Here is a 19,276-nt window from a genome sequence, read left to right as displayed (position 1 = left end):
ACTTGTAGAGCAAGGAAAGCTCCCTAAATGGCAGCTGTATCAGGAGTTGTGACAATAATAGATATGCTTGAGGGGCCAGCCAGGTCACAGTCCTGCTGAGGAATGACACTGCTATGAGGCCAATTCCTAACATGGGACAGAACCAGCCAAGATCCTCATGCTTTGTGTGCCTACATACCAGCAGAAGGCATATTGCAAACAGCACAGCCCTGCTCAGCAGGCACAGAGATCAGGGCAAGAGGTATTGCTGGCAGAAATAGCACCTGCCTGCAGGCTTGCTTAAGGAAGGAGCCTGGAGCAGGGCTGGATCAATCCAGTGCAGGAGCTCAACAAACAGGCAGGGTAAACCGCAACAGATATCGCCCTTTTTCGAGGCTCTGATCAGTCCTCGCCAACCTCGCTGAATAAAGTACGACCGCACCGGCCCCGGGCTGGCAGCGGGGAGGCAGCGGGGCCGGGCGCGCGGTTCGCCGCTCCGCCGCCCCGCCCGGGCCCGTTCAGGGGCTCCGCCGCCGGTTCCACGGTTTCTGCTGCCCTCTGCCAGCCACGGGAGAGAAGCGCCGCCGATGCAGCAGGACAGGGCCGGGAGAGGGGCTCTCGGGACACGTGCACGCGGTCTGCGGTCGGTCCACACAAACGGGTGTAAACGTTTCCCCGTTAAGCAAGAACAGACTCACAGCAGCGCCCGACAGGGAGGGCTCCGTCCTCCCCACCCATCCTGCAAGTGCTGGAGCTTGCAGAGAACCACATCTCAGTCAGGCCACGGAACACTCATACAGCTTTCAGACCAAAGCACCTATTAGACAGGAACCTCTGCACTCCACTGGTGACAGCAGATTGCCAGATGAGCATTGCAGAGCAGAAGCAGCAGTGATCTGAGTGTACAAAGATACAGCTTGTTTTATGTATGCATATTTATTCCTGCAGAGAAGTGATCAAACAGCAGGCAGGGAGCTCCCTGGGAGTTTCTGCACAACAGCAGTACCTGGTTCCTAAGGAAGGAGAATGATTCAAGAGCAGCTCTCTGGACTCCAGCAAAATCCAAGCTCTCTGGTTAGACGGACACTGTCCTGCCTTGTTAGAGGCGCTTTGCCCGCAGCACAGCACTCCTAGCATCCCTTAACACATGGTCTTTGCTAAGCTCACTTGCTCAGAAAAGCTATAAAGCAGTAATAGTGTCACCTGCAGACATATGCCACAGCCATTCAGGTCAATCAGTGCATTTCTGGTAAGTGGACATGTACACAGGAGACCTCTGCTTTTCCAGATGAACTTCCATTTTAAACTGAAGCTTATTCAAGCATTTACATCCCAATGGTGCATGAAAGTGTCCCTCTGCAGGTAAATTGAGACTGTAAGGTGGCATTTTTGTTTATCTGGACTTTTTTTAAAACACACTGAGCTACAGACAGTTCCATCTTCAACTTGGTGCTTCTCAGTAGAGCTCGAGTTCGAGCCACAAGCTCTGCTGCCCCAGACAGACCCCAGCAAGGTAAGGAGCAAAGCCAGGCATTAAACCCCTATTGAGCAACTGCAGATCTACAGAAGTTCCCTGCCTACACAGTTGTCCCATTTGGACATCTAAGAAATCATTGGCTTTGCTTTTGAGGGAAAAGGAAAGTCGGTCTCCCCACACCTGTGTTTAACACCCCACAGACAGCTGGTAGCATCTCTAACCCTGGTTCTGCTGGAAGAAGGAGCTTCAGCACAAACAAGCAGACATGCCACATCCTGCAGACTTACCACAGCATCCCTGCAGACTCACAAAACTCCTTCAAACTCTCACAACCAAGCAGGCAGCAGGGTCCATTGGAAAACAGGTCAGTTCACTGCCCTCAGGGTAGTGCCCTCCACTGACCCACTGTGATCCTAAGCCTGTGTAAGCTCTGCTGACATCCCATAAAACCATAGGGTTCGCTTTGTTTTTTCCCCCATTAGAACTCCTTGGCTACTCACAGTTTGTGGGCAAGCAGGTTGAAACACATTTGTTTGATCTCCAAGAGGAAGATCAGCTTTTAAGAATTGTTCAAAGTGTGACGTAACAGGGTATCTGTTTCTTCAACAGATCTGCTCCCCTGCATCTTTTTGAAGTATGACCTGATTATTCTTGCAATTGTATTTTTAATGCTCATCAGGTATCCTTAGAGAAATGGATAGTCACTTTTTTTAGATCATGCATATGCAATCAGACAAACAAAATATAGCTCACCTGCCCTGTTCTCCTCTACAGTGAAAAGCACATCCTTAGCAATTGCTTCAGTAAAAGCAGTAGATATTCAGAGGGGACAGAGTACAGGTTCCTGATCTGCCTTGGGCACAGGCACCAGCAATGTCATCTCTCTTCATTGTAGGGACAAATGCTACCCTCACACCGCAATAAACCCAACTTGTTTCCCTGCCACCCGTGCAGTAGCCCTACTCATATTACAAGTTCATGCGTACAGTGACTCCCTCTAGTATTGTTCTCACATATCTGTACAAGTTTACCTAGATTTTTAAATTGGCAATTTCAGCTCCATAGCTACTTTTATTCCTGTTTCATACAGTCTATTAGCCATTGCCTGGATAAGACAGAGGCATGGAGGATCACTTTTGGCACTTCAAACCTCACCACAATCATGCTATTAAAATGAGAGAGGCACTAATTCAGCAGATGATGCAGCATCAGTTCAGCACTTTGTGGCTGGTAAGATTCCACCCTTATTTTCTGGGTCATATCCCCCTCAGGCAACTCAACCTTAGCGCTGGGGGAAATTAAGAAAAGCTGGAAGATCTGCCAAGGAGTCAATGGCTACCAAAGCTCAACAAACCCAGCCAACAGTGTGAAACCACAGCTCCACCTTCTGAGCACATCCCAAGCCCCTCCAGTGTCTGAGGCTTTGCATGCATTACAGACCTAGGGCACACAATAAGATCCAGAGGCAGCCCCGACATCAGGAAATGCCATCTCATCCAGGTGCCTGATCATCTCAGCCCCCAGCCGTGCTGTGATCAAGGCTTCATCTCTCAGCCTTGCTGTTGAGCGGCTGCTATCATAGATTAACACATCCTCAATTCCTGCCTCAGTATTCCCACATTCTCTTCACTGCTATTAAACGTCACAGCCAGGCAGGACTGGGATCAGGGTCAGCAAGCCCAGAGTGCAGAGAAGCTCCAGACACCAGTTATATCAGTAAGACCAACAGAAACCCCCCTCCACACCCGAGGTAGAAAGTGTGAGATGCTGCAGAGTGCTGCCATAAGCAGAAACCATGGACACAGGCAGTCTCTGCACCTCATAAATCATCACGAGGGGGCAGAGAACCAACCACCATTTCATCAGTTAATTACAACTGTTAATCATATTTTCATTAACCTGAAGTGAAACTGCCAGCATTCCCCCTGTTTTTCACCCCATGCCCCAAGTCCCATTTCTCAGATAGCAATTCTCTATCAGTCAGGACACATGCTGTCCTTTCAACATGCATCTGGCCAGCTGCCTATGTACAGTGATTTCCAGACCCTGCTGTCCTGCCTCTTTCCGGCATCTGCGTACACACCCCTCCCTAGGCCTCAGCAGCACACACATCTTTCCTATACAGACGACATGTTCAACCCCCCCAAGTAACTTCCTAACCCTGCTTAGGATGGGGAAAGCCTGCAAGGTCTATACTCTTGACTGTCAGACTTGTTAACATATTGATCATGTTGCTATAATAGCATGCCTCAGTTTCCCCTATTTTTTTAGAATAGACTGGTGCTACGAGTCTGCTTCTGTAAAGAATTCTGTGCTCTTCATGTATACTTGTAAGCAGAGCTGTTCACACCAGACATCCTATGGGACAGACAGGAAGAACAGGGAAGCCTTCCCCCTCTGCAGGGCAGGACATAGCTACAAAGGCTGTTCTGTGCTCTGCCAGGGATGGAAAGCTGAGTTAATAGCTCAGCAGGAATCTTGCCACAGTCTCCTCTCCCAGGGATCGAGGAGTGGGTTGCAAAGCCCCTGTCCCACATTACTTGGTGGCCCTCACGCAGCCACAGCAGCTGCCAGCAGAGGCTCTGCACACTCCAGCTCTGCTCCTCCTCCCCTGCCAGCTCTCATGATTCTCCATGAGCAGGGTTGTTGATAAACGTTAATTGAAGACTTTAGGTGCTACCTCTTCCCCCAGCACACAGAGATAATAAGCAGCATGATATTTGGGGTCCCCTATGCCATTGTAGCAGTGTGATTGAGCTCTGCCCAAGGGAGCAACTCCACCTCTGGGGTGAGAAGGGGATTCAGGATCCCTGTGCCTTAACTTCTGTCCCTTCCCTGCTCCAGCATTCAGGCCCAGGCATGGAAAGTCCCCTCTTCCAAGCTGAGGCACCACAACCCTCATGTCTTCCTGCTCTTGGGAAAGCGGCCCCTGAACAGAGCCCAAACACTCCCTTGAAGAGCAGTGTGATCCCCAACCCTGCTGAGTACATCAGTGGAGCAGCACTTACCAGAGGATAGGGGAGAGGGAAGACATGAGAGCAACCACAGAGCTTAGAGCTTCCTGCTCAGCTTGCTCTGGCTCAGCCTTGGTCCATCAAGGTCACTCCCAGCCTGAACTAGGCGACTTGAGAGAAAGTGGTGACCACACTGACCAAAGCCAAGCCCTGCAAGGGGCAGGACAGCACTCCCTCAACCTCCACAGCTGTCCCAAACCCAGGTGAACTGTGTTGCACCTCTTCCTCCATTTGCTTAGTCACTTCACACACTCTTAATATCCCAGAGTGAGCTCAACTCTTTGCTTACTCCACTGCCTGCAGGGCTGAAAGGAGGTCAGAAAGCCAGCCAGGGAAGGGAGGAGAGCTTGATTATAAGCCAGGACCAGAGGCTCCAAGCTCTCCAGTTGCTTTTGCCTCCCTCTCCTCTCCCCCCTGCCCCGCCACCCTCCAGGAGCCTCAGATGTGCTAAGCAGCCTGCAAAGGTGTTAATGGGGAATGCATCACCTTTCTCACCATCATGATGGAACATGCATGGCACACAGTGCAAAAATGAGATATAAGGAGTGCACTTACTCCCAGTGTGAAAACTGCTGGGTTAAATATAACAGAGGCTTGCGGGCTCCAGGAAGCAGAGTGATCTCTTCATTTGATGGCAGAGCGCTTACTTTGCCAAAAAGGCCTCAGTCCCCATGTAGCAGGGAATTTCTCCTATGTTAAATATGTATATACATTACCAGGTACCACAGAGGTGCATTAATTGCCCTCAGTGTATACATTTCCATGGAAAGTGTCACAACACAATGTCTCATTAGCCAAGCCCAGCTTTTTGTTGTTGTTCAATTAAGTTTATTTGGTCCAAGTAACACTGTTTTCTGAAGATGCAGAGCTTAATGAAGGAGATGTGTTGCAAAGAGGGGCCAAGAAACCTTTGACACCTTCCTGGCAGCCTCAAGCTGAGACACAGCAAACAGAACATAGGATTGCTACTAGTCAGGACCTGCTTGGCAGCCTTGAGAATTAGCATCTGCCTTCCAGTCAAAGCTTCAGCCACATATTTCCTCTACCCTTTGTGCTTACCTGACCCATTAGGCCCCAGATGGAGTCTTGGGGTGAGGATAAGCTGCATTTGCAATATAACATCACACTGACAGCACAAACTACTCAGCATTCACACTAGGTCTTCTGCAGGATCATTTGTAATCCCTTGAACTTGAGTCTAACATAGGACATCTTTATCAGCTACCAGTGAGGAGAGCTTAAATGTCCAATAAACACTCCCATGAGTTACAGACCCACTCTTCCAGCTCTGCGGCTCCCACACCTTGCACCCATGTTAGGAGGCTGCGGGTGCTCACCATCATTAAAAACAAAGCTTCAAATGCAAAGCCCTCTAAATTCAGCAGTAAGCTGTTAGTTTAACCAAAGGACAAAGGGGGGAAGAAGCTGAGAAACAAGACCTGCATCTACTAGAAGTGACCTTCAGAATTTGAAGTTAGCCAAGAAAAAAGCCACACACTGAACATTTTTAATGGCAAAGGTAATTAAGTATTGCACTCTCTGCAACTACATTCCTTGCCAATCTGGTTGCACACGAGCTTCTGTTTACAAGAAGTCTACAAATCAAAACACAACCCTTCTAACAAGCTGGCCTTGCCAAACACCTACTCTGCCTTCAGCTAAAGTTACTGGGCTCATCAACTGAGTGTTAACCAGCTGAAAGTTCAGGACACCATAGATAGAACAAATTACCACTTCCGGCCTCAACCTCCAAGAGCTCAAGCCTTCTTGAACCCTTATCAAAAGTGGAGGTACTATAAGCCATTTCTTATATCAGACTAGCTATCTGCCAACAACATAGGAACACACCACTCACCTTAAGAAAGTCAGCATTAATATTTACTAACTGAATGCAACCTGCATAACAGCTCCTATACGTACCAGGTTTATGAGCAGCCCAATAAAAGCATGTCAGCAAGCCTATTTTTAAAAAAAAAGTGCCAAGGGATCCTGTAGTAAGTGAAGATCTTCTAGAAAAGTGAGGAGATTTCATTGCATTAAGTGCATGGTATAAAACTGGGTTAGACAGGACTGCTTTCCCCAGGGTGCTGGCTTTGCTAGTCACCTGGGGGGGAACTATCTTTTAGAGGAAAAAACCCAAACAACTGTCAGTATTACCCAATGCATTTAAGACCCTGGCCCTTTATCAACCCAGCTTTGCTCCTCAGCTGGGAGTACAGCACCCTCAGCCCCCTCTGTACATTAGCCTAGCTGGGTGAGGGTGAACCACAACAAAAGGCATAAGGCTACCACCCTCCCAGCTCCCCTGCTGCAACCCACACCTTCATAGCAGCTACAGTTTTAGCATCACCTTCCTCTGCAGAATGTCAAGCTAATCCAGGTCATTCTCCACAGAAACCCTGAAGAGTAGCTGCTAATACAACCCAGCTCATTTTCAAGGAAAGACCACATACAGGGTTTGCCAGCTTTCTTATATCCATGATCATTTTACATCACTTCATTTTATTACCTAGCACTGTGACACAGAGCAGCGCAGGCTGCCGCTGGAACACCATGCCCAAATTTGCAGCAGCATCTAAGAGACTGTAGACTTATTGCTGGGAGAACTGAAAAGCAAGGGAGGCTTATTAGCCTTGTTTCTTCAGGCTGAAAGAAGTGCTTTGAAGACACAGGCAACAAAGGGGGAAATTTTGACTCACCTGAAGCATTTTGCTAAAAATAGCTACTCTACCTCCATCACAAGCTTGTGTTAGGCTGCTATAGTATTTTAAAAGAAAGGTTATACATACAGCTTCCTTCTCTTACCTCATTAAATTTCTGATGAGCAGCTGCAGTGCATGCACACATTACAGCATGCACAGCACCCTGGCAACCATTCTGCCTTTAAGGCTCACCAAGTATTAAGTCCAGCTCAATAGGCAAAACCTAACACATTTGCTATGGGCCAGTAATTGCTAAGGTCCCCTCAACACTTTGCAGAGGACTCACAAACCTCAGCAACTCAATGCAGAAGGAGGAAGGTTAAAATAAAAGGCAGAAGCAATAAATGGTACCTAATCACAGCAGGAACAGAAAAAAACAGACTCTGCAGTGCCTTAGATCCACCTCTAAGGACATCTGGTTGCACCACTGACATTAGGTCCCTCACACTCTGGCCCACACCTCTGCTACAAGGATGAAACAAGTCCAAACTGTGAGACCTCCCACAGAAACACAGCACCTACCAATCACTAACTGTGCTGATTGTGATCTGCAGGTGATTAATTGCAGATGGTTTTGCTGCAGTCTGTGGGATGGATACAGGGGATCCCTGTGGTATCACAGGTGGGCATGGTTTGCTGCTGGAGGCTGGCACCTCCCTGTGGTTGGAGAGGAGGATGCTGGCAGCAGTGCCAAGGCTCAGATTTTGTTTCTGCTCAGGCTGGGACTGCCCTGGGTGAACACAGCACTTTGCTAAGATAATCAGTGCTTAAAATAATTCCTCAGTAAACATCCCACCTGGAGAGCAAAGTCTTCCTCTCCAATGGTCTGTTTTTGCAACAAGACATTTTTGCAGGAGGACTTTAAAGTCATTTAGTTCGCTACAGATCAGCAGTGAGAGATTATGTTTGGGCTAATGCTCAACTACATCTCCCAGGGCGAAGGCCAGGGAGAAATACTGCAGGAGAGCAGAGAGGGAGGGAGAGGAATTCCCTGAGCAGAAATTATTTTGAGCAGAGAAAGCTGCAGAGCACTGTGGAGTGAGGCAGAAGAAATGCAGGAGAGGGAGGTGACAGTGCTGTGGGAGAGGGAACAGAGGAGCATGGAAACTCAAAAGGCTCCTCCAGGGAGGATGAAGGTGGGGGGAGGTAGGATGCTGCTCACCAGGACTCAGTAGAGGATCTCTGTCAGGAGCTGGCTGGGCTCAGCTGTGCTTCCCCTGCAAGGGATTCCCTCAGCCACCCGCTATTGGTTCTGGCACAGTGACAAGCTGCCAGAATGGATTTCTCTTCCCTGCATATGTGGTAGAGGTACAGGAAAACAGCTGCATCATCCCCCCTCCAGAGAGGTGAGATTCCTTCCTCTGCCATCCCAGGCTGCTCTGCACCAGGGCTGAGCGCTCACACAGATCCACACAACCTGTCTTCAAAGAAACCCACTGGGGTTTGTGCTCAGCCTGTCTGCAAGGTGCAGGGGGAAGGTTGCAGTGCCAGCAGAGCACCGGGAAAGGGATTCAAAAGCTCAGTCCCTGGTGAGACCCAACACATCTCCACCTGCTGCCAGCACCAAGACACCTCCCCAGCCCCACAGCCATGCCAGGGTCCTGTCTGTCCACACGGAAGCAGACACCCTGACATCAACTAGTCTTGCAAAGCTGTCGTGCTCTGCCTGACCAGAAGGTGCAAGCAAGACAGCCCAGGAGATATGGGACCCGGGCTGCATGCTTCTCACTGGCCAACCCTTCTGCCTTTTCCCCACTTGTGAAGAAGGGACACAACAGTCTACCCACCTATTCATGATTGCGCTCAACACACGAGAGCATAAAATATTAGAGCCTAAAACCTTACCTTAATTTCAAGTTGTATTTCAGCGACAAAATGCTCATATCTGACATAGACATCCTGGGTGACTCTTGAACACTCCTCTTGTCCCTTTTGGCAAGGAAAAGATCCCTTATTGCCTTGAGGGCTGCTTAACAGCAGGAACATGCTACAGCATGATCCAAAGCAAGAGGTAACATCCTGATCATGAGCTTAAATAGGGTCATGACCCAATGGGTGGGTGGGTGTGAGTGGACATCCCAGGTGGGGCTGGTTGGGGCAATTGGGGCTTGATGGTGCTCTCAGGGCCCTGATGCAGCTGCAACTTCAGAAGACAAAACTCTATGGGAGTGGGTGTCCTGATGGTTGGGTGGGTTTAGGTGTCACAGGTGAGTTTTCTTCTCATCAGATCTTGCTTTATGCTGTTGTCTGTGGTATGGGAAGCAGCAGCACACAATGCGCTGGTGTAAATTAAAGTCTTGCAGAACCATTGCAGTGATGGATGCTGCTCAGAGGCTGGAGGGAAACCTCAGTGAACCCTTGCAAGAGACCTGAAGTGCAACCTGGACCAATCTGCAGTCCTGAACCAATCTGCAGTCCTGGCCAGGTAGAAGCCAGTGCCAGACTGAAACATCTCCTTGACACACCCAGACAAAAAGCAGCAGGATACTTAATCAGGCATTAACCAAAACTGTGTGAAACTGTGGTGTGTCACATTGTCCCAAGTTATCTGCATGATGGTGATGTGTGCCTGCCTGCTGCAGATACATGGGCAAAGTTCTTTGGGTTGGGAGGCCGCCTCTGGGGTGGCAACAGGGACTGCAGCTGTTGCCATTTGTGTGGGATGTCCTGGTGCCTTCTCCAGCATCCCAGAGATCCTGTGTGGAAGCAGCGGAGGTTTTGGCCATGCAGACAGACCTATTTTTTAACCCCTCTACCTCTTCACTCTATTCCTGAGAGAACACTGCGTGATTTCAAATAGTGGACAGGAATTATCTAATGCTTTAAAAGCCCAGGATCTTTGTGTTTAAAAAAAATAAAGTAATTTAGAGTCACCATCTCCATTCCATAAAGGGAGGTTAAAGCAGTCCAGAGTGGTGGTGAGATTCGTGGGATGTCACGACATAAACAGAGCCTTGGTCTCCTTTTTTGCACCCCAGATCTCTGCCCACTGCTTGGCTTTAGCTCCCCAGGGAGAGAAGTTGGGAAGAAAAAGGGGGGATACCCAGAAGAACAGCAGTTGAACGAACTCTCGCCCCTCTCCCTGACAGCCGGGTACAGATTATGATATTTCTCTCCCACCACAACAACATCGTTATTCAACTTGGCAGCACAAGGTGGAGTGAGTGAGGGAGAGTGCGTGCAGTTGGTATTTTTTAAATCTGTCACACATTTCCCCATTCTGCCGATTGCAAACTCCTGCCTGGCCGTCCCCGCTGCAGCATCCCGCGTTGCCATGTCAACAGAGGCTCTCATCCCTGTGTCGTGAGGGAACGCTCAGCTTTCCTGGGGGCTGCGGGCTGGCGATGGAGGGATGTGCATGTGCCTGGCTGGTGCTGACCCCTAACCAGGGCATTTTTTGGTAATTTTTACCCAGAACTTCCAATGCTGGGTGATGATTTACCCCTTACCAACCCTTTAAAGATGTCATCATCAGTGCTTGACTTAATCAGGACATCTTGGCATGAAAAACAGCCTTCTCCTGACCCCCGTGCTTCCACTGTGAATTAGATACGATAAAGCAAACAGCTTCTCCACTCACCGCAATGCTTTGCCATCTTCCTGCCCTCGCTGCTGCTGCAGGGGAGTGTGCAGGGCTGGAGGGAGCTCATGGATGGGCTAGAGCTGCGGGGCCCCTGCCTGCTTATTTCTGGGCTCTCCTCTCCCTCTCTGCAGGATCAGGGAGCGAAGGCACCATGGAACGAGGCCGCCCAGCCCTGTGCCAGCATGGTTTCTTTTCGAGCCTGTTTAAAGCACCGGCTTCCCAGGGAGATGTCCTGCAGAGCTGGTCAGGAAACAAAGAAGAGAAAGTTTGATGGGATTTGCTTTTTTCCACTGGGGTGAAGAGGCCCAACAGGGCTAGCTGCTGGCTTTGGAAAATCATGCCCAGCCAAATGTGTGCCCACACCATACCTGTTTTTTGGTCTAGCCTGAGGTCACCTCCCATAGCCCCCTTGTTTACAAACAAGGTCCAGAAACTCCAACGAAAGCAAAGAGAAAGGTCAAGTTTCCTGGACCTGGGAGTCTGGGGTCAAACAGCAGCCTGTGGGAGCATTGAGAGGCCAGCGAGACCCTGGTGTCAGCACCCACCACCATCTGCTGGGTCCCGGACAGGACAGCACAGCACGGAGGTTCTGCTCACCTGGGCTGCTGCTCCTCCCTGCAACCCCCTACTGCACATCCCATGAGAAGCCTGAGTGCTTGGGCCATTCCCATTTCCCTTTCATAAAGGAAACTGCCTTTCCATCACGGAGGAGGTTTGTTCCGAGCAGCATTGCAGGAATGCTTTACAACTGCCCTTCCAGTTGCTTTATTCTCCTGCAGTTTCCTTGGAAAAGTTTATTTTCCCTATGGACTTTCTTTACATGGAAATATTCCCCTGAATAGATTTTGTGGGCAAAGAAAACATCAGTTTGGAACCTGAATGGAAAGAATTTGAAACACCTTGGTGAAGAAAAAACGGGCATGCCATGAGGAACCTCGCACTTCTACATCTGTGCCTCAGTTCACAGTACATATGAGACATGACCTAAATTTATGTCAATAGCTTTCCATAAGCTCTTTCGCGAGCTTCAACTTACTTTCCGCTACCTTCTGCAACAGCTGGCACCAGCATAAAGCAAATGTAACATGCTACTAAAGTGTTATGTCTTTGCACTCACTTTAGGCTGGTGCTAGCTGCAGCAGGAGGTGTTGACGGGTGGAAAATCAGATGTTTCAGCTATTGCTTCAATTATAGATAGCTCTTCCTGAGAAAATACTTTTGTGCCCGAGAAAAAGGCAGTGGAGTTAGAGGGAGAGCAGCCCAGCATTAGGAGGGCTGAGAAAGGAGTCATAGCTCCTCTCCACCCTGCACAGGGAATGTGCCATAACCCTGCTCTCTGTCAAATTTTCTGGGTATCACCCTAAAAAATAAAAAAGCTATTTTCCTTAGGAATCCCAGGTTATGGCAAGAACAGATGTGGTTTGAAACACAGCTGACACAGGCAAACTCAGTGTGACCAGTGCACGTTCTGGTCTTGCAGCTGCTTCACCCTGTGAGCACCAGCCCCAGGGAATGCTGCCTCCCCTTGCGCTCTCAGGTGTTGTGCTGAACCTTCATTTTTAAGAATAAAGCAATAGATTAATTTTCTCAGAAAACACAACACAAGATGGGAACGTTCTATGGAGAGAGATTGATTTTTTTTCTTCAATAATCACGATAGAAGATTGTAATAGATTTGGTCTGGTAAGTGTAGCAGTCCTTAGCAGTTTAAATTTAGTATTTCCTCATATTAGAAATCACAAGAAAGGTACAGCTAAAACAAAACTTTATCTGGAACACCTCAGAAGAAACTGTACTTAGGAAAAATATTGTTGCTCATCTTTCCAAATCGGGATAAATCAACAGCTGGACCTGGGATTTCCTACCAGGTCGAAGTCCTGTTACAACACAGTTTTCAATCAGGCTGGAAAAGCATCAAGACGGAAAGGACTGAGCTGAAATGTTTATCTTAATTATTAAGACTCCAGAGCTGAGCACAGGGAAACCACAGTCTATCACAACCCTACTACTCACTCACTGTGTGAGCAGAACAAGATACCTTGTTTTATGTGTCCCAGAGGCAATGCGGATGAACGTCTCCTCCTGAGCACACTATGAGATAGCGTGGTTGCTCTAAAAAAGCAAAAGGGAAAGCCAGAGGATGGCCAAAGGGACGGCTGACATCCTTTTTGCAGTGTGCTTTATGCAAGGCCAGTCTTGTGTGGTTCAGAGGACTGATGTACACACTGACCTCTCAGCCTCCTGCCTGATTCAGTGCTTCAAACGGGCTGAAATGCAAGCAGAGGGAGGTGGGGAAACCTCATGTGTGGGACAAAACGTCACTCAAACAAGTTTCTTTGGGATGTTTGGGACAGGACTCTGCAGCCGGGACGCATGGTGCCATGCTCCAGGTAAGCAGGATTACAAGAATCCCCTGGCGGTGGGATCGGTAGTGAATGAGCGACCTACCAACAGGGATTTCCCGGTGGGAAAGGATCCAGTGTCACTTCAGTGAGCACGGTGGCCTTCCCCAGGGATGTTCCCTGAGGGCTGCGCTACCCTCTGCCTGCCATCCCTCCCACCACAGCTCAGCTCCAGGCAGGGACTCCCCTCTGGTCTGCATGTTAATGTGGGAAAAAGGATCCCCAAAACACATTGTGAATACAAATGGAAGGAAAGAGGTGCAGGGAGACCTGTGGCTTTGAGAGGGATTGTCAAGACCAAAAGCATTTAGTATGGATGGAAACCAATTGCTTTCCTTGTCTGCTTATACCCTTCCTTCCTTCCTTCCTTCCTTCCTTCCTTCCTCCCTTCCTTCCTCCCTTCCTTCCTCCCTTCCTTCCTCCCTTCCTTCCTCCCTCCCTTCCTTCCTCCCTTCCTTCCTCCCTTCCTCCCTCCCTTCCTCCCTCCCTTCCTCCCTTCCTTCCTCCCTTCCTTCCTCCCTTCCTTCCTCCCTTCCTCCCTTCCTTCCTCCCTTCCTCCCTTCCTCCCTCCCTTCCTCCCTCCCTTCCTCCCTCCCTTCCTCCCTTCCTCCCTCCCTTCCTCCCTTCCTCCCTTCCTCCTTCCCTTCCCTCCTCCCTTCCCTCCTCCCTTCCCTCCTTCCTTCCCTCCTTCCTTCCTTCCTTCCTTCCTTCCTTCCTTCCTTCCTTCCTTCCTTCCTTCCTTCCTTCCTTCCTTCCTTCCTTCCTTCCTTCCTTCCTTCCTTCCTTCCTTCCTTCCTTCCTTCCTTCCTTCCTTCCTTCCTTCCTTCCTCTCACTCTTTCTCTCTCTCTTTCTTTTCCAAGCAGCTAAAGGAAATGAAGATCAAGCTCACAGCCGCTGTGCTGACCATGCCTTATTACTGAGCCCGAGTGTGGTCCCCTTAGGACAATTAAACTGGGAGTGGGATCCTTTCCGAGATTTGTCTGAAAGGTGGAGTGATTCACAGTGTACCCTTGTGTGGATGCTCTTTGCTCAGAAGAATTCCCTTAGCCTGAATAGGTGAAATCAGCTTCAAAACTTGTTTGAAATCTCCAAGGACTGTGAGGGAAGCAGGACTATGTGAATCCCTTACAGGTGAAGAAATGCTGCTGGTGCACAGAGGAAAACTGCATTTTCCTGCAGTTCTTTGGGTCAAGCTGGGACACATCTGAAGAGAGACAGCACCTGCCCCTGGGAGGTCACAGCCAAGAGCCCCTGCAGCTCAGTGAGTGCCCAGATGTCTTCCTTGGTCTTCTCTTCCTTGTGTTTCTCTCTGACATCTCTCTTTTCCCTTACCTTCAGTTAGACTTTACTCTCTCTTTTGTTTCTTCTCATGTTGTTCTTTCTGTGCCTTTGCTCAAAGACATGTCCCTCTCTGCTGGATCATGCTCCCTTTCCTCTGCTACGTGCACGCACACACACACACACACAGGCACCATGCCTGGAGAGGCTCCTCTCCAGCACAGCTCTGGAGAAGACTTGCCCTGTGCTCCATCACTTGCAGCCTGTTGCCAGGCAACACAGCATCACATGTATTTCACTCCCAAGGTCCAAAAAAACTGTATATATAGGGGATTTTCCTCCTGTTCCTTCAAAGAGGGACCTCACAAACACCGGGACTGGTAAGTCTGAGAGGGTGGGTGGTCTCTAGCAGTCACTGTTGGCTGCTGGCTTTGCAAGGGTGGTGCCTTGCCTCGAGCAGGAAAGCTGGGACGAAGTGAAGTGATGAAGGCAGAGAGGAGACACCATTAACTACTGCTGGGACCAGCCATGGTTTCCTTGTCCCCACTGTGTGGCTTGCTCGTGCTTGACATCTACCTCCAATGCTGCAGTCACAAGGGATGAGCAGCAAGACTTCTGCCAATCTGTGGGACCAGCATTGTGTTTTCTGTTACACCGGTTCAGACCAAGGCAGTTTCTTACTGGTGTAAAAGGGAAAACAGAGCCCACCGCAGTTGTTTTATCTTCCAAGGTGGAGGGATGCTTAATGTACAACTCCTCACTTCACCTTCCCCTCTGCCTGTTTTGTGCCGGGGAAGTCCCACACTGAGTTTTGTTTGAAGGCAGTGTCTCCCTCCAGACACAGCCCCACAGCCAGACACTTGGGAGCAATAGGAAACACTTGTCTCGTACAGGGATCTGTTTAACAGGTGTCCCACATTCAGCCTGGACAGGACTGGCAGTCTGCAGGCTTTAATTTGGTACTCTGCACACTTGCACAGGAGTTTTGTTTCCACATCTGCAGAGTGAATGCTAAAATGGCTTCAGAAGTTGAGGCATGACCAGAGCTTACTTGTTGTCAGCAGGCTGATGGACTGTCAGTCCTATTTCAGGAGCAAGACACCTGTCTCACTGTCTTACATTCCACTATGTACAAATTGCATTTCATGACAGCCATATAACACTCCTGAGAGCAAATTTTGGCACAATTATCACCCTTTTCAGGTCGTAAAAGTCACTCAGCTCTCAGCCACCTATTTTAGAGCTGTCAGCCGAAGCCCCCTTGCAACTACTGCAGTGGTTTAACACCATGGGAAAGCACACATGAATATTATCTCACATAAAATGCTGAGTTAGCAAGGAGTATACACGATATTCCTTGTCAGAAAGTATGTGCAGGTGCCTCATGGTACACAGGGACAATCTCTTTTATCACATTTGCTGTGGCCCCTCAGTGCAGGTGGTGGATGCTGCGGGGCTTTGGAGGAGACAACTCCAGGTGGCACCTGCCATGGGAACACATTGTTCCTATGGCCAGTGGGGACCAGCAACTGGGTTTCTCAGCTCTTCCTGACTCCTGGCTGATGGTGTTGGGTCCTGGCCCTCCTCAGAGCAGGAGAACTGCAAGGACGGAAGGAGAAAGAGGTGAAACCATCCACACCGCCATGTGGTGGTCAGGAGTGGAATTTTTTACCTAGATCCTTGCAGTCCATTTTATTGCTGTTACTAGCACTTTTTGTTGGATATCCATGCCCCAAACCAGGAGCTTTGACTCACCAGTTTGCTTCTCTGATGACATAAATGGGAAGGAGCATCCTGAGGAGCAAGAGGTGCTACACCTTCTGAAACTCCTCATGGGAGACACTGGCTCCACAACGCCCTCCGTGTCAGAGCAGATCTTTGTTGTTAACAATAATGAGCAGGGAGGCATTTTTGGGCACTTTTTAACTGTCTGCAGGGGCTGAAGGGCCTTTTCCTTACCTTGGGCCCTTCACACTGCCAGTCATAATAGGATCAGAAATGCCTGTCCCAAAGGGCATTGCTGCTGATCCTAACCACCATCACGGCAATGTGAAGAGAAAATAAACTTGGGGCCATTTATGTGCTAAGCTCAAACCTGAGCAGGCCTTTGCCACAGGTCAGGAGTATGTGTTCACGGCCCTGAGGTGAGATGTGCAAAGGCACATACAGCCATACGTGTATTCGTGAGATGACGAAGGTTCTACATCCCTCAACACACATGCAGGAAGATGTTAAAGAGGTTGGAACACAGAGGAGATACACCAGTTCACCTATTCCGTGGTTCCTAAGAATGGAAAATACTTCTACTTACTCTGGAGAACTCTGCATTATCTTGCAAAGTAATGAAGGATCTTCAGCTTGGAAAGATGGGGAACCCCGTATGTATGCTATGCTGTTAAGACACTCAGGAATATATAACAGCTATCATGTGGTGTGTCCAAGCAGAGGTGCTCCCGGGTTAATACATTAGGGGTGATTTGTGAGTTAGAGGACAGGGACCTAATGACGCAACAGTCCCAGCTGTCCATGCAGGTGCTGGTAGCCATCAGTCCCATCAGTACATGGGGGCAGCAACTTGTGGTCTTCTCTTGCCAATGCCTGAAGGTGATTGGGTGGCCTTGGAATTGCTGAGGGAGCATTTGTCCTGAAGGATGGCTGGAGGGAAAACTTTTCCTGCCAGAACCTTGAGCTGGAGCCGCCAAGGCTTTCTGGCTTGGTGAGTTCAATCCTGGATGCAGCTGCAGTAGGAGACAGAGGCTGTGTGCTACGCCAGGTGGGAAAGCTTCCATTGCCTCTGCCCTTCTCTATTTTCACCTCATGAGGTACACTTCATTTACTTTCAGGGTGTTTTCCACCTTCAACACAGGAATGTTAGCTTCAAAGCTGAATATTTTCTCCCTTCCTGCAGGGCTTTTTATTAAACTTTTGGTTTAGTGCCCGGTTTTGCCCTCTCCTCTCTTCCTCCCTTTTCTGCTTTAGGAGAACAACCATCTTCTGCTGGGAGTTGTTGGTTTGACAGAAGAGCCAACAATCCTGCTGGTGGGGAGAGGGGACCAGGAAGAATTTCCACCTTGATGGCAAACCTTTGGGAATAGCAGTACTTACGCAATAATAATGATGGCAAGGCACAGAGCCTCTTGTTCCCTCTGGGTGTCACAGGGCCACATGACACCTCTTCGGGGCAGGAGGTAACAGAGCTAAGTGGTACTAGCGGACCTGTATTTTGGATGCTTCCTAGTGCTAGTTCTAAGTATATTTCCTAATGCTGGGTACTTTCTACTGAAATACCTACCCAGAATTCATTTGCTGAGCGCATCTGCATGCTCGGAGAGGAGGTGTGAAGCATGCCTTGGTCCTAGCAAAGCTCAGCCTCCCTCTCCATGTTTTTGCTAAAAGGTAAAGACAATCTAATTGACTGCCTTGCTGCTTTACTCCTGCAAACCCCTCAGGAGAGCACTGATCCTTCTCTCCCATGCCATGAACCCAAAGAGGTCCGGTAGCACACAGATAAAGACCCAGCAAGTGCTCAACTGTTAGACTGTGGAGAAAAAAAAAAGGGAAAAGAGAAGTAGAAAAAAAAATAAAAGAAATTGCGCTGTCTCTGGTGGCTGTGGATCATATGCCATAACCTGTAGAGGCTTTTGCCACAACGTTGTAAAACTGCAACTTTGAGTCAATAGAGGCCACATTGTAAGAAGGGAGGGCAGGGTGTGGAGCTTGCAACAGAGCAACAAGTAAGAGAGGAGTGAAAATGGATTATTTAATAGAGGAGAGCAGAAAATGGTCGCAAACACAAACCTCCATGGCCTCCTCAGAGTGGTCACGGTCACAGCACAATCTCCAGCTACCTCTTGGAACTCTTCCTGGACTCAGAATATGAACTTCAGAAAAGCCCATTGCTGGGCTCTCACAACAGAGCAGACAGACCCAGCAGGGGAGGGGGACCCAATATTTGGGATTCTGGGAAGGGCTCAAGGATGTCCATCTTCTGGAGGGCAAGAAGCAAACACCTCACTGAGCATCATCACGTGTCAATGTGCATCAGCCTTAATGAGACTCAGCGGAGATGGGTGACTAATTCCAAAGCAGTACTTTATTCATGAACATGGCTTCAGGTAGATTATTCAAGAGCACACAACAGCTTCTTTGAATGCATTCACTTCTAAGCAATTGGCTTTCCAAAGCTTCCTGTTGTGGCTGAGCGGTCAGACAATTCATGTGACACAGTTTCTGCTCCCAACTGGGTGAACTTGGAAGCACAAATGTCGCTGTTTGTGAGCATAATTTTTCCTCTTCATGTATGCCTCTGACATTTGCTTTCCACTTACCTTTTCGCCAGTAACATGCAAGGATAACTGGTAGGAGAGAGCAGTGCTAAGGGGCCAGAAAAGGGAGGAATGGAAGGACCCAGGAGGGGCTAAATAGAGCCTCTGGTGCCCAGAGCCTTGGTAGCAGCAAAAGCTTTTCATCTCCCCAAGACCTCCTCCCTGGTACCCAGCAGCTTAATTCAGAATAAGTGCTCCAGAAACACACTGCTGCCAGGAGACCTGTGCGCTGGCAGCAGAAAATGAGGTAAATACCATCCCTCTACAATGGCTGGCACCCCAGAGGTGCTGGGGCAGCTCACCCCAGGCTCAGGGCTCCAGTGGACACCGGGAGATCTCACAGGACCCTTGCCTATCTGTCCATGCCACGGCTGGCTGTGTCCTGCACTGTAGAGCCAAGCACACTGGGTGAGACACAAGTGACCACGTAGGAGACAAAGCACCCTGTGGAAATGGCGGGACCAGCTGCTTTTCAAGTTGGGGTTGAGCTTGACCAAGCACAGCCCAGATCTGCT

The sequence above is a fragment of the Patagioenas fasciata genome, chromosome 11, assembly GCF_037038585.1.
Source record: "Patagioenas fasciata isolate bPatFas1 chromosome 11, bPatFas1.hap1, whole genome shotgun sequence".
Taxonomy (NCBI): Eukaryota; Metazoa; Chordata; class Aves; order Columbiformes; family Columbidae; genus Patagioenas; species Patagioenas fasciata.
The sequence above is the reverse complement of the archived record's forward strand: the minus strand, read 5'-3'. Positions refer to the sequence as shown.